The 15,587-nt window shown below is 35.2% G+C and overlaps 1 long non-coding RNA gene across 1 annotated transcript; it reads right to left on the bottom strand.

Annotated features, from left to right (window-relative positions):
* Nucleotides 1-11,525: 11,525 nt before the first annotated feature.
* LOC108740583 lies at nucleotides 11,526-15,101 on the bottom strand. Its single transcript, XR_001938365.2, has 3 exons — nucleotides 14,862-15,101; nucleotides 14,628-14,804; nucleotides 11,526-14,308 (listed from the first exon to the last, which is right to left on the bottom strand). It is a non-coding gene; the product is annotated as an uncharacterized LOC108740583 (long non-coding RNA).
* Between the last annotated feature and the right edge of the window lie 486 nt (nucleotides 15,102-15,587).

The raw sequence follows: 15,587 nt of genomic DNA, 5'->3' as shown, positions 1-15,587 counted from the left end.
AATTTTGAAGCCTACAACAGCATTCCCAATATTGATGAAAATAACAACAAATTTTATTTTGAAGATTCTAAGAAACCAGTCGTAGTTCTTCCGGAAGGATCATATGAAATTGATGATATTAATAATTTTCTTCAGGAGAAATTGGGAGATACTAATGATAGCATTCACTTGTCTGGAGACAATACTACATTAAAAAGTCGTATAAAGAGTACCAAAAATGTTGACTTTACTCCAACAGATTCTCCGGCGAAGATATTGGGTTTTGAAAATAAACTTCTATCATCGCTTCAAGAGGAGTCCGATCATGTAGCTGACATTTTCAAGGTAAACGCAATTTCAGTAACATGTAACCTTGTATCTAACTCCTATATACATACTAATGATGCTACTAAAGGACAAGATGGACATATATTACATCAATTCTTTCCAAATGTACCTCCCGGATTTAAAATTGTAGAGAATCCCACAAGTCTTATATATTTATCTATCAACACACGTGTCATCGATTACATTTCCCTTAAAATAGTTGATCAAGACGGTAATCTTGTTAATTTCCGTGGAGAGCGTGTTACAGTAAGACTTTACTTACGGAAACTATAACATGGTTGCACGATACAACTGTGTCCAACGTTATTCGAACAAAAATACTACTATAAAACGATCACCATACTCTGAGACGTTTATTTCGCTTACACCCGTTCAGCGATTAACACCGTCTAATAAACAGTTCCTTAAATCTTTGAGGTTGCGATTGAAAAAGGTGAAAAGTTAAAGTGGTTGCAGAAATACTAAATGTCACCGAGAAAGCAGTCTTCGACAACGCTATTATTAACGCTGATAAACATACTCGTTAACCCTATGCTAATTCAACTTTTAAAAGTAATGATACCATACGCATTCCAATAGAAAATGAAGATGTTTACACCTTACCTTGCGGTAGTTTCCTATACATTTACATGCGTTTACTGAAATAGGATGGAACTGTACCAACTAATACTTCTTTTATCAATAATGGAATTCTATACTTATTTGATGAAATTCGATATGAATTTGGAGGAAAAGTTATTGATCGAGTTCGTAATCCTGGTATGACTACAACAATGAAAGGTTATGCGTCTTACAATGAAAATGAAAGTAAACATCTCATTAATAGTGGATGGTTGCCTCCTGCTTTAGGGGCTGTACAAGGAGTTGCCCTTCATACCAGAAATCTGATTGATACAAACGGCTATTTCAACGTTTGTATTCCTCTTCGTATGATTTTAGGGTTTGGAGAAGACTCTCGAAAAATAATACTCAACATACGACAAGAATTAGTTCCAGTTCGCAGCAGTACTGACAATAATGCCCTCTTTTGCTCAGCAACACGGGCTGAAGGGGTTGATGTCCATTTGGATCAGATATGTTGGAAAATTCCTCATGTATCTGTTGCTGACGCTGAACGTTTGAAATTATTACGTTACGTTGATCGCAATTTAAATATGGAACTTTCTTTTCGTAGTTGGGAACTACATGAATATCCCTTACTTAACCAATCACATTCTCACAACTGGGCTGTGAAAACTACATCACAGTTGGAAAANCAATTTCACCAGACATTTCACAACGTCGAATAGCGGACAAGGTTTTAGCGCATCAATCTTTACGAAGACTAAAGTCATCAGACGCATCTATAGGTGAACGCTTTGCAGCTCTCGCAATTGCTTCGGCTATGAAGACTAAGGAGAAACTTGGAATGGGGTACAAACGACAACGACTACGTCGTAGTAAAAAAGGTGGTTCGATTCCGCTGACTAGAATAAATAAAAGAAAACGAATAAGAAAAGGAGGAGTTCTACCGTTTCACAAATTAGTAAGGACTGCGAAACTTGTTCTTAAGAAAAATAAGCCCTTACAGTTATTAGAGGCTGCTAAAATTGCACTGAATCAAATTCGAAAACTTGGAAAACGATCTAAATTTCTTAGAATCATTCCCATTCCAAAGACAGGTGGTTTTTTACCGTTAATTCCGATTTTTGCGGGACTATCGGCACTTAGAGCTCTTTCTGGTAGTGTTGCTGGAATTGCTTAAGCTGTACAAGATGCTAAATCAGCGCAGCAACCACTAGAAGAAGCTAAACGTCATAACACTTCAATGGAAGCCATTGCTCTTGGGAAAAATATTTCCATACAACCTTCCCGTAAAGGTTTCGGTTTATACCTTAAACCGTTTCAACAAAAAAAAAACACAAACTTTTTCCTGAAATTGCCTAATCATCCTCTAACAGATTCAGATTTACACAATTACATTCGCTATTTACAAATTCCACATTTTCGTGGAATCTTCATGCGTAACGAATTACCAAGAAACGTTAAAAGATATGAAAGTGGAATTGTTAATTTAGATACCGGAACTGGTACAGATTGGACAGCGTATGTAAAACGAAACAGCAAAGCTATTTACTTTGACAGTTTTGGTAATCTCCGTCCACCTAAAGAATTGGTTCAATATTTACAATCTGCTGGACCTTGCGACATCACTTATAACTACGATCGTGTTCAGAACCACACCGATTTTAACTGTGGTCATTTAGTTCTCCAATTCCTGCCGAAGATTACGTAAATCCTTTTTTAATACAAACCATCAAAATTTCTTCTCTGTATTAAACAGAACGTTAAACCGAAAACATGTCTTACACATTCGCCTTGACTGCTACAACGTCGGAGCTACAAATGATAATAAGTCCACCCATTGTTTTAAGCGATGATAATGAATATCAAATAGCATTATTGAATTTTGAAGCCTACAACAGCATTCCCAATATTTGAAAATAACAACAAATTTTATTTTGAAGATTCTATGAAACCAGTCGTAGTTCTTCCGGAAGGATCATATGAAATTGATGATATTAATAATTTTCTTCAGGAGAAATTGGGAGATACTAATGATAGCATTCACTTGTTTGGAGACAATACTACATTAAAAAGTCGTATAAAGAGTACCAAACATGTTAACTTTACTCCAATAGATTCTCCGGCGAAGATATTGGGTTTTGAAAATAAACTTCTATCATCGCTTCAAGAGGAGTCCGATCATGTAGCTGACATTTTCAAGGTAAACGCAATTTCAGTAATATGTAACCTTGTATCTAACTCCTATATACATACTAATGATGCTACTAAAGGACAAGATGGACATATATTACATCAATTCTTTCCCAATGTACCTCCCGGATTTAAAATTGTAGAGAATCCCACAAGTCTTATATATTTATCTATCAACACACGTGTCATCGATTACATTTCCCTTAAAATAGTTGATCAAGACGGTAATCTTGTTAATTTCCGTGGAGAGCGTGTTACAGTAAGACTTCACTTACGAAAACTATAACATGGTTGCGCGATACAACTGTGTCCAACGTTATTCGAACAAAAATACTACTATAAAACGATCACCACACTCTGAGACGTTTATTTCGCTTACACCCGTTCAGCGATTAACACCGTCTAATAAACAGTTCCTTAAATCTTTGGGGTTGCGATTGAAAAAGGTGAAAAGTTAAAATGGTTGCAGAAATACTAAATGTCACCGAGAAAGCAGTCTTCGACAACGCTATTATTAACGCTGATAAACATACTCATCAACCCTATGCTAATTCAACTTTTAAAAATAATGATACCATACGCATTCCAATAGAAAATGAAGATGTTTACACCTTACCTTGCGGTAGTTTCCTATACATAGAAGGACGTTTACTGAAAAAGGATGGAACTGTACCAACTAATANTTGTTTCCATCCAAAGAGGTTAAATCTACGGCGAGTTGCAGTATGTCGTTGCAATTTGCAACAGCTGATTTGGAGTTGTCAAATGTGTAGCTGAAAAATTTGCGTTGCAGACCTTCGATCTCGTAATCTGACTTTTTGCCATACAAGTTTTGCAGTTTTCCATACATTTCAAATGCCGTTGTACAACTCAAAATCTTCTTCGAAATAGCTTTACTAACATTTATGCCAATGACGGTTTGAGCCTCAATGTCTTTTTCAACCCATTCAATTACATCTTTTTCATCGACTTTACCTGCAGGTTTTGGCTTTGCACCAGTTACATACTCATAAATTTTCTTTGACTTTAGCGTTAAATCAATTTTAAATTGCCAAGCTTCAAAATCTACTTCACCGTCTTGATCTTCTGACAACATCTCAATATTTGATTTTGTTGATTGCTCCATTTTGAAATTTAATCAAAACGAATTTTGACAACACTACTCACAACTTGATGCTTCGCTGACGACGACTTGGCTGGAACACAGGGCTGAATTGACTAACTTGTTATTTTGCTTGATAATTTGGCGTGACTGACTTTTGAGCATGATCTGGGCCCATAACCTGTTAGTTTTTAATTGCCAAATAACTTATCAAACAAGTCAAGTTGTAGTTTTAACAGACGTCCTTGTATTAACTATTTTACAATCAACAGTAATCCCAAAATATTTTCTTTAAAATAAATTCACCAAAAAAACTGACGAATTTCACACTTTCTTTTGAAAATATTTTCGCAGACACTTTTGTTTACTAAAGTTAACAACGCAATTATTTACATACTATCTAGATTAACAGAAAATAAATATTACAAAAAATAATTAATCACAACAACAACATTTCATTTAATTATCGACATAACATTTAACTGTCCAAATCAACCACCTTCTCCCTCCTCCTAACGTATTCCTACTTCTTTCCCTCTCACAACCAAATAGCTTCTAATTAAAAACTGCATTCTTTGTAGTATAAATACAACCAATATATGTATTAATGCTTACACTCACTGACATCGTCAAGAGCCAATAACATCATGTGACCAGTAACAGCAACCGTTTAACAGTAACCATTTAACAGTTACACGTTTACGATCGATGACGTTTCGTCAATTACCTACTCCTCTGTGCTAGAATCGGTTATCTTACCCTACTAATATGTAATTGATTTAAATACTCTTTGTGTCATCGTCTCCAGAATTGTTGTTTGATATCTTGGATGCATTGCCAATTTGATAAACGATTTGTTGGCAAATGTGTAAGATCCTGATTTGGTAATGTAGTAAATGGTTCTCCTATGAGAAAGTGGGCAGGAGTAAGGGCTTTAAGGTCATTAGGGTCGTCGGACAATGCTGTTAGGGGTCGTGAAATTAGGATAGCTTCAATTTCAGTCGTGTATGTCATCAATTCTTCAGAAGTAAACAATCTCTCTCCTACTACTCTAAGATTATGAAATTTAAAAGACTTTACTGTTGCCTCCCAAAGACCGCCGAAATGCGGCGATCGAGGAGGCGAGAAGTGCCAATTTATGCCAGGATTTAATAAATGGTGTTTAACTTTATTATTGTGGTTTTCAGACCCAACCAATCTTACGACGTTTTCGATTTCATTTCTTGCTCCCACGAAATTGGTAGCATTATCACTATACAAATTTTGAGAACGACCGCGCCCAGCAAAGGATCGGCGAAGGCCTCCAATAAATGCATCGGTACTCAAATCCGTCACTAATTCTATGTGCATGGCTTTGGTAGCAAAGCACACAAATATACATGCATAAACCTTTACCACGCCACGGTTTCTATATTTTTTCTCCTTCACTTTAAATGGGCCGCAATAGTCAACCCCAACATTCAAAAATGGGCGTGATTGAACTACACGATTTTGCGGGAGATCACCCATGAAGTAGGGAAGGTTGTCGTTAGGTTTAGCTCTAAAACAAGTAATACATTCTCGAATTAATTTTTTAATGGTATTTTTCGCGTTGTGAGGTCAGTATTTTGATCGAACCGAATTAAGCGTAGCCTGAGTTCCACTATGAAGATTGTGTATGTGCTCCTCACCGATTATAAGTTTCGTTACAATATTGTCCTTTGGTAACAAAATAGGATGTTCTTCTGCGTATGAAAGAAGTCAATTTTTTAATCGTCCCCCAACTCGAATAAGTCCATCATCGTTTAAAAATGGGTTTAACGTACGAAGCCTGCTATTAGGAAGGACATTTTTGATTGAACTAGTTGTTTCAAGTCATCTGCGAAATGTTCTCTCTGAATAATTTCTAAGATTTTGGTTAAAGCTAGTTCAAGTTCGTTTACCTTTAAGCTTCAATTTATTTTGAAATCGTAATACATAAGCTACGACTCGTTTTAATTTAATTAATTTTGAATACCTTGTGAATTCAAAGTTTGATTTTACCTTAGCTACTAGAACTCTCGTAGGTCTCAGTTCGAATAATGGGACAGTTGGATTTTTTGACAATTTATGTTCTAAAGCATAAAATTGCCTTTCAGCTAACTTACGTGACTCTCCTAAGTTTTCTATTTTTTGATGAAATGGTAATCGAACAATACATCGCCCCGTGATTGAATCGCGCCTTGTAGTATTTTTAAAATGCTCTTCTACGTCGACTTCTTCGTCTGATAAAAACGCCTTATTATCTATTCTTTCGATTTCCCAGAATCTTTTTATACTTTCTTGTAAAGAATTTAATGAAAGCATACACCTTAAAGAATTCCTTGTTTTTAGATTATTACCTATTCTACCTGAAATTATCCAACCTAGTTTTGTTTTGTGCAACTTTGATTTGTGACCTTATATTCCTAACAACGCATCTACTTCAGAGGGTTCATGGAATTGCGGATCAGCAAGAGTTATATTAGGAGGAATATACATGCGATTCCGAAGCATTATCTAACAATAGGCGTGCTTGAACTAGGTTCCCGTTTTTAGCCTTTACGTTTACCAAAGCTGTTTACAATAACACCTGTGACCCTGCTTTCACACAGACGGTTTTTTGCCGTGGCCGTGCACGGCAACCGTGCCGTGTATAATAGTAATACATTGGTTTATATGCAAGCTTTCACACAGCACGATTTGCTGCCGGAGCCGTACACGGCTGCCGTCGCAACACGGCATGGGGACTGCAACGGCATGGCGCCGTAGCCGTGCACGGCAACAGTGAGACAAGCAAGTGTATAGAAGTGTATAGAAGTATTCACACGTTTGTTTTCAAGATCGTTTTTCTCTCTGAATTGTGCAGTTAACAGAAGAAATTATACAGTGTAGCGGATAATAACACCGCTATATTTAATTTAAAACATATATTTGACTAAACATTATATTACACCCTTTTGTAAATATTTCTACTCGAATTCTTTTGTATTTGTCTTTCTATTATTATTATTCTCTGTGAAAATATTTGGAACAGTGTATTCAAATTCTTTTGTATTCATTTTCTATCGCTATCAATAACTTTTATTACTTGTACTTTCCAGTAATCCCTATTAATATTTCAGCTTCGCGTACTAACTGCATGCCGTCCGTAGTTAGCATCCTTTCCTAATTACAATTTTACGATGGGTTTTCTTCGGTGATTTGGGACTACATTCTATTTATTAGTATTTGTTATCTTCAGAACTTTCCTATCTTATTAGTTACTACCCTATTAGTACTCTACTTTCATCCACCAAATATTAGCTCTTCCTTCATATTTCTTTAAAAAAACCCTTTTCTTTGATAATTTACAGTTCGTTCCGAATCTCTCGAAAAATTCACCCATCAATTGTCTGTTTTCAAGTAGTGGATGAATCCAAAATCTTCTTGTTTTTTGTGTTTTTTTGCGATTATGCCATATCATTAGTAACAACATACGTTTTTTCCTTTCGTCCATTTTGGTCACATATCAAAACAAAACTAAACCCGTGTAAAACCGTGTGAAGTGTGAACGCAAAGCAAAATGAAATTACGGCACGGCACGGCACGGTTGCCGTTAGAAAACCGTCTGTGTGAAAGCAGGGTGAGGGTACTGTACTGTTCGTCAGTATCTTGACCTTTGAATTTCCCGCGGATGCTTGGACTTCATTCAGACACTCATCAGCTTTATTATCAAATTTCTTTTCGTCATAATGCAACAATGAATTGTGCCTTTTAGCGCACTCCCTACATCCAGACCATTTACATTCATCACTACGATGTCCCGAATTTAAACAGTTAAAACATAAGTTCATTGATTTGACTTTATTTATGCGATTACAAAAGTAAACAATCTCTCTCCTACTACTCTAAGATTATGAAATTTAAAAGACTTTACTGTTGCCTCCCAAAGACCGCCGAAATGCGGCGATCGCGGAGGCGAGAAGTGCCAATTTATGCCAAGATTTAATAAATACTGCTTAACATTATTATTGTGGTTTTCAGACCCAACCAATCTTACGACGTTTTCGATTTCATTTTTTGCTCCCACGAAATTGGTAGCATTATTATCACTATACAAATTTTGAGAACGACCGCGCCTAGCAAAGATTCGGCGAAGGCCTCCAATAAATGCATCGGTACTCAAATCCGTCACTAATTCCATGTGCATGACTTTGGTAGCAAAAGACACAAATATACATGCATTAACCTTTACCACGCCACGGTTTCTGTATTTTTTCTCCTTAACTTTAAATGGACCGCAATAATCAACCCCAACATAGGCGTGATTGAACTACACGATTGTGCGGGAGATCACCCATGAAGTAGGGAAGGTTGTCGTTAGGTTTAGCTTTAAAACAAGTAATACATTCTCGAATTAATTTTTTAATGGTATTTTTAGCGTTGAGGGGCCAGTATTTCGATCGAACCGCATTAAGCGTAGCCTGAGTTTCACTATGAAGGCTGTGTATATGCTCCTCACTTATTATCAGTTTCGTTACAAAATTGTCCTTTGGTAACAAAATAGGATGTTTTTCTGCGTATGAAAGAAGTGAATTTTTCAATCGTACCTCTACTCGAATAAGTCCATCATCGTCTAAAAATGGGTTTAACGCACGAAGCCTGCTATTAGGAAGGACATGTTTTGATTGAACTAGTTGTTTCAAGTCATCTGCGAAATGTTCTCTCTGAACAATTTTTAAGATTTTGGTTAAAGCTAGTTCAAGTTCGTTTATCGTTAACTNGACTTTTAATATAATAATTTCTGAGTATTCGAAAGATCTGTTCTTCTGTGAATAGAATTTTCAAAACTATTATAAAAATTTAACCACTTACTATATGTACCGTCAAAAGAAATTAGTTCTATTTTAGGTAATGCTATGTTAATGTGTGATGCTACCTGATTGTTATTGAACGAATTCTCGTATTCTAACGGTTTGTTTACCGATGGACCTTGTAGAGACTTCGATTCTATTGTTTGATGTGCACGCGTTAATGTTGAGTAAAATAAATTTTCTAAATCATCAAATTCACTGGTTGGTTTATTTGTAATTTCTTCTATTTCGGTCTGAATCTCTTCGAACTTATCTGAATAGGTTTCAACTTTTCTTAAAAACTTAATTTCAATAACATTGCTCTGATTTTCTTCTACGTTTAAGAAATTCCCGAATTTTGTAAGATTACCTTTCAATGTGGTTCTTTGCTTTTTTAAGGAATTTAGCTGCACTTCTAATTCTGCCATACTGAGAAATTAGATAAAGACTAAAGACTATTTACTGAATGGTTAATTGAATTGAAATCCACGACTGAAAATTGAATCTAGGAATTATGTAACAAGGTAAGAGGAAAAAGAGAACCTTAACTTATCTGATTTTTGATGACCAAATAGTGGATGACCAGGTGCCTTGTTGTAAATGACTGCAAATGATGATGACGATGAACTTCTTGTATCCGTGAATTTCCTGTGTTAATGAATGATGATGAATGCTGATACTCTGCTTCTACTGCTGACTTCGAAGGTTGCACTCCCTTCTGTTGTATCACTGAAGTACTCGGTCGGTACGATATAATAATTCGATAATTAATAACGATGTCATTGAATTACGCACAATTTGTTCGTATACCAGCGAATTTGCACTTTTCGTATACTTTTACGACTTAGTTTTCGATATGATTGAATTTCACTGTCACTGTAACACAACGTATATACGCTCGAATTAATTGATTGCGTATTAACACTGAATACGGAGATAAGTAGACGTGTATCCAAACTGTTTAGACATATAGGCAATGGACTTCTAGAGGTTATCACCAATGAAATTCCACTGCTGTACAACCTTAACTAAAAAGCTGCACCACTTATTAAAAACAAACGAATAAGCAGGACAGTGGGTTTAATAGTTTATTTACACTAATTACAAAATCGTTGTTCAAATGTGTGCGTAGATATCATATGAAAAAACTGTAGAAAACTCTGGTTACAAACTATATTTTTCAATATTTATTAAATTTTAAGTTAAAGTGGGGTTGTAATAGAGGGTGGTGATTTTCGAATTTAGCGCCTATCATTGGTTAAGGGGAGTGGTAAGGATGTTGATTAAAGGAAGGAGGTATTGAGAGGGCAGGGGTAGAACAAGTAATGCATAAGGCTAATGACACTGCCTGACGAAATTTCCAAATCTACCGATTCCGACTAAATCCCTACAATAGCTATTGTAAACATTTACAAAATAGAATTCAACCATAAAATTGAAATGAACTGTATTCCCAAATGATCGGATCATAAAGTTAACATATAGAATATACCCAAATGTGTCGAGAATAAAGAGCATAAATATTTAAATGGTTTTATGACGTGCAGTTTAAGATCTTTAGAAATGTAAATAATAAGAGAATATTGCACCCCATTTCATAGACCTAAGTACAATACGACTATTTACATGACTTGAACTATTGAACGTCGGCAAATACTTTATGAATCTTACAGTATCACTAGTGTCCTTTAGAGATTGCGAATTGGTGAAGTCTACTAAATCTGATTATGACACCCAGAATTCGTAATGATTTTTATACAATATTATCTATATGGTCCGCGAACTTCAGTTTATTGTCAAGTGTTATGCCTAGATCCTTGATAGTGTTAGTTACCTGTAATTATTGATTTCCCATCATGTATATGGTTGATTGAGATATATTCTGTGAGCAAGTGAAAGTCATAACGGTGCATTTGTTCATGTTTAGTTTTAATTTATTGGTAATACTCAAGTTATGGAACTCTTCAATGTTTTGTTACAGTAGTAAGAGGTCATTAGGGCAGGTTATGCTTCTAAGTATTTTTAGGTCATCGGCGTATAGTAGATGTTCTAATGTGAAGTTCGAGCCTGTATCTTTGATGAACACATTAAAGAGGATAAGGCCTAAGTGTGAGCCTTTAGGTATACCTGACGTTGCATAAAATGGATGTAATATATAGCCTAGGATGTCCCTTATATGGCGAAAAAAAATTTTTTTTAGAAATTTGTAATGCATAACCCTCTACATTTTTATGAATGCTAAAACATACTTAAATATGAAATTTTATCTTTCTAGGTTGATTACAACAATAATTCCTGATATATTGCTCTGTATAAAACTACTACCAATGAAAAAAAATTAAGTAAATAAGGGTTAAAATAAAATAAGGCTTATATTAATAATTATTTAAATACATAAAATAATAGTAATCAGCAAGGGTATTGTCACGCAGTGAAGTTTTAGGGGAATTCAAAAAACCATTTTAGACGTCAAAACATATTTCAAAATTAATTAAATATTTCATAATTATAACGTTGCTATTCTTTTCAAATTCATAAAACGGATATCGAGTTTATTCACTTGCAAAATAAGCGTATTTGGCATTACACAGCAACGAGGCAGTAACTAAAACAATTATCTATTTACAAGCAGAAATTGACGCCAGTTCGATAGCTCTCGTCATTGAGAAAATTATTGAACTTCTAAAAACTTTGAAAAACTGTGAAGTGTTGGTATGCTAGTGGGTGTTTAAAGATTAATGTCATAATGTAATAATTTTTCCTTTTTTAATTTTTTTTTCTTTAGCCAAAAATGGAGCCCATCTTTTGTAAGCCGGGGGGAAGTGTCACGCAGTTTAAGTTTTAGGGAAATTCAAATGTAAACATAGATGGAGATTGTCGGTGTGGACTCCTGGACAAGGATGATTGGTGTGTGAAAGGATCTGTAGTAGTGCTGCTGTGTGTTGGCCTGAAATCTTTTGAATTTGCTGCCCCTGGATATTTTTGTTACTTATTTGTTTGACGTTTGCCTCCGAGCTCGATTTTTTCTGACTGCGTGTTACTCTTTTTTGTTCGTCACACATTTAAATTAAATAACACCACATAAACTACTCTGAGTCGATTACAATAAATTATACATAGAAAAAAGTTCGTCACTTTTAAATTAATTAACACCACATAAACTACTTTGAGTCGATTACAATAAATTATATTTAGAAAAAAGATTGCGCATAATTTAATAAATCACCCCTATTTAAAAATAATACGCTACCTATGTAAGTTATGGTTAGTCTACGCCAGGGAACCAATATTACCTACGGAGGCGAATATATTACCTACCCCAGATCCAAAGGACAGTCACGAAATTAGAGATGAAGCATTGTTAATTCGGTACAATGCTGTGGAAAACATCGAAATGAAACAAAAGATTGACAAACTTAGATACGACACAAAACATAGGCACGTCGGATATAAAATGGGAGACCAAGTGAAAGTATTGACCACAGTCAGAAAGGTAGGAAGAAGCGAAAACTCCTACTAAGATGGTTCGGTCCCTACTACATAACAAAGTTTCGGACGTAGACTACGAGGTACAAATGCGTAGAACAGAAAAATCACGAAAAGATGTGGTGCACGTTAGTAGAATCCTTCCTTATTACGACCCATGGACACCCGAACCATTACCCGAAATTTAATTATTAACTACATAAATTATGAAATTTAAATAAATTTAAATATAATAAAAATAGTAACGAAATGAATAATTGGCGAAAAAATCAACGAACAATTTATATGAAAGGCGTAAAATAAGGACTCTATTGTTTGAATAATGAAGGCATTAATATAAGGACGATATAGGATTTTTTTATCACCAGATTCGCCCTAATCATAAGAGTCAAGTTGGGGTACTCGCAAGGGGACTACCATGTGGAGGTCAACGCTGGCGCGTTTTGGAAACCGGTGCCAGAAACTATAACTTACGAAGCCGCAATACCATTAAACTATGAGACGAATTGGAGTGAAGAAGGCATGGAAACAACAACACCCTTAGAAAAAACATGCAATACTCCATCGTAGGCGGATGAGTGCGTTATTGAACATCATATACGCGAATTATCAATAGCATATACAAAGGAACTACAGATGCTAGGAGATAGTTGGAGCATCAGTTCATTAAACCCACAAGAAACATCTAGAAATAAGAGATCGTTAGACTTCATTGGTGAAGGATTCTCTTGGTGCTGCAGACTAGTAACACATGAAAAACTAAAAGTGGTAACGAAAAACGAGAACTGGCTAAGGCAGCAACTCCTATCACTTACGAAGTGGCTTTCATCGTCGGTGAAACAAGTAAGTGAAAATTCAGAAAGGTTCAGAAAATACGACAGCATGATATCAGCCACGTTTCAGAAGACGGAAGACAGAATGAAAATCATTGAAAGGTATGTAAAGATTATGCGAAAAAGTATCATTCAAACTATACGAGAACAAGATTCATTTTGGACGACTTCATTATACAACGAGTATCAAAATTTAAAAAGAATCATACTTTTAACCAGACCAATAAGAAGACATAACATTATAACGTCATGTAAGCATCACAAAACCCCGCCATTAGTCATTCACCCTGTAATATTAAAACACGACCTAGAAAGGTTGGAAGGGGAGATGGGTAAATCAGGGCAGGAACTGGCCATTCCTGTTACCGAGGTTTATAAGTATTTCGAACTTCCAATTACCGACTGTTCCTTTACTCAAAACAAACTTTTTATACAAATTAAAATTCTGATCATGGCAGAAAAGAATCATTGGAATCTTTTTGAATTAATAACAACACCTTTTGCCTGGTACAATCAAACGTGTTCTATACCTCACCAACCCCTATTTCTAGCAGTAACTAATCAAAACCCCGTAAGGAAACATAGCCTAAGGCAAATATCAGGAACGGGCTCACATTAGTGCAAACCTTATCATAACAAGCTCTGTTACATACCCCGATTTTCCGCTGATTCGATACAGGGACCTGAATGCGCGAAGAAATTATATGAAGAAACAACCGTTAAGATTTAAGCCAACATTGTCCAATGAACTGCCACAGAGTAAAGTCTGTGATAATTTCAGGGGTACTAGGAGAAGTATATATAACAACTCACCCAAAACCTAACACCACAATAAAATGCGGTGAAAAAAATTCCCAATACCTAATAATTACAAAAAGCAGGGTTCAATAAAAATTAATCTTCCGTGCCATTGCAGTCTTCAGTCGGAAAACGACGTCTTCATCGCCGACAGATTTCCATGCCGCGAAAACCTAAAAAATGAACCACAAATTATTCACATTATACCTGCCATTTGGTCTAACCTACAATCATTCATTCTAAGACCGCACGCAAACCAAAATATTCCTACGTACAAAAACATACATGAATGCCTAAACGATAATTGGACCTTAAATATCCCTCATCTAAACTTAACTTCTAACGAAAATCAATTAAAAAATGTTATAGATGCTATAAGTAATCCGGATTTGTACAATCCATTCACATCATACAGTGACAACTATGGAATACACAGCGATTCCATACTTTTTATTTGGAATATCGTACTATCCATTATTGTTATATACTTACTCTGGAAACAATACCTGCTGATCGCAGCAGCAGCAAATGTTCAGCCAGTAAGGGGCCAATCACCGAGTCCAGAACCTTCACATCATGCCCCACTCAACATAATTTACACCTGCCTAATCATCTTCCTTATATACATGACATTTCATCTCGTCAAATGTTTAAAACGGAGAGAAACACCTACAACCATAAATCGCGTACTGTTAAATGTAAATTTGAATATAATAGTTAATTTACTTTTGTATGGACTAGATGGCGAACGGTTCGTTATGTCTATGGTATTGTTGGACATGTTCTATCATCTATGATTGTAAGAAATTACGTTTACGTTTTGTATGTTCTTTGTGTTTTTACGTTTTATAATTAAAATCTTTTAACTGTTATGGTTTATTAGTCTGTGTGATACCTAAAATAAAAAACCCAACAGATTATGGGCCCAGATTGTCAGACATAATCCGGGCAGTAAAAGCTATACTAAAAAAGNATTGTAAGAAATTACGTTTTTTTACGTTTTGTATGTTTTTTGTGTTTTACGTTATATAATTAAAGTCTTTTAACTGTTACGGTTTATAAGTCTGTGTGATACCTAAAATAAAAAACCCAACAGGTTATGGGCCCAGATTCTCAGACATAATCTGGGCAGTAAAGCTATACGTTAAAAAGTAATAAAATAAAAGTGGTGTTAAAAAAAAAAATAAAATGGCATTCAACTCAGAGGACATGAATAAGATCGAGAGGCTGGTAGATGAAACGTCTTATCAAATATGGAAACTGCAGATTACTGTTATGTTTAAGGCATACGACTTATATGATATTGTAAATGGTAACCACAAAATAACACAAAATGATTCAGTTGATACCATAGCAAAATGGACGAAATATGATGCAAAAGCTCAAAACCTGATTTTAATGTCGGTTGAAAAAAATATATTTTGCATATCATGGATTGCAAAAATTCAAACG

Source organism: Agrilus planipennis, unplaced genomic scaffold, assembly GCF_000699045.2.
Source record: "Agrilus planipennis isolate EAB-ADULT unplaced genomic scaffold, Apla_2.0 scaffold184, whole genome shotgun sequence".
Lineage (NCBI taxonomy): Eukaryota > Metazoa > Arthropoda > Insecta > Coleoptera > Buprestidae > Agrilus > Agrilus planipennis.
The sequence above is the reverse complement of the archived record's forward strand: the minus strand, read 5'-3'. Positions and strand labels throughout refer to the sequence as shown.